The sequence below is a fragment of the Arvicola amphibius genome, chromosome 7 (assembly GCF_903992535.2).
Source record: "Arvicola amphibius chromosome 7, mArvAmp1.2, whole genome shotgun sequence".
Lineage (NCBI taxonomy): Eukaryota > Metazoa > Chordata > Mammalia > Rodentia > Cricetidae > Arvicola > Arvicola amphibius.
In genome coordinates this window covers 89,001,321-89,002,248 of record NC_052053.1, presented here as the reverse complement: position 1 = coordinate 89,002,248, position 928 = coordinate 89,001,321, and the positions used below count along the sequence as shown (strand labels likewise).

General features: G+C 36.7%; 1 non-coding gene across 1 annotated transcript; it reads left to right on the top strand.

Annotated features, from left to right (window-relative positions):
- The first annotated feature begins 505 nt into the window (after window positions 1–505).
- Window positions 506–611, top strand: LOC119820058. Its single transcript, XR_005286337.1, has one exon. It is a non-coding gene; the product is annotated as a U6 spliceosomal RNA (small nuclear RNA).
- The last annotated feature ends 317 nt before the right edge of the window (window positions 612–928 follow it).

The following is a 928-nucleotide window of genomic DNA, read 5'->3' as shown; positions in this document are numbered from 1 at the left end:
AACAATTACCATATTCTGGGCCTGTCCATTGTGAAATGGCCATTGTGGAACTGCCAGTTACAAAAATCAGATGATTTAGGGGAGGCAAAAAGTTTATTATACTTACAATTCAAGAGACATGCTATGTGGTCCATGTGAGATAGACAAAGTGTCACAAAATAATACATAATAATTTGTCAGCACAATGTATGTGTGGACCTACCATCTTTTAGCATCTTACTCTCTTTTCTATTATCAGGAGGTCACAGTCATACATTTCCTTTGGACATTAACTCAAATGATACTTTTGAAGAATCTAAAGCAAAAGTTTGAACTTAATGTGGAGATAAAGAAAGACAGAGATGGCTTCTTGACAGGTGAGTTGAGACTAGACATGGCTAAACCTTAGTTAATATTATTAAGCCTCAAGAGCTCCACATAAATACCAGGAGGCCCTGTAACTTTAGGAAATATTTGATTTGTCGGTAGAAATCCGATTGAAACTTTCCTATAAAAACCTTCTTGGGTGCTCGCTTCGGCAGCAGATATACTGAAATTGTAATAATATAGAGAAGATTATCATTGCCCCTGTGCAAGGATAACAGCAAATTCATGAAGCATTCCATATTTTTTTCTGAGACAGGCATTGACAGTACAGAACAGAGCAAGAAAAATAACTAAACATTCAGAAAGCCACTGCAAGGGTTAGAACGAGATACAAAGACACTGCTGACCTCATTTGAAGGAAGAGATGGGTAGGCACCAAGGCAAGAATTTTTCCAATGACCTAAAAAGCAACATGGTAACACAAGAACCAAATGGTCACACAACAGGAAGACTTGATCATCCTTACCCAGAAGAAGTAGAAGAAAACAACTTTAAATGTAACTTTATGGAAATGATGGAGACCTTTAAAGAGGAAATAAAAAACTCCCTTAAAGAAATGGAG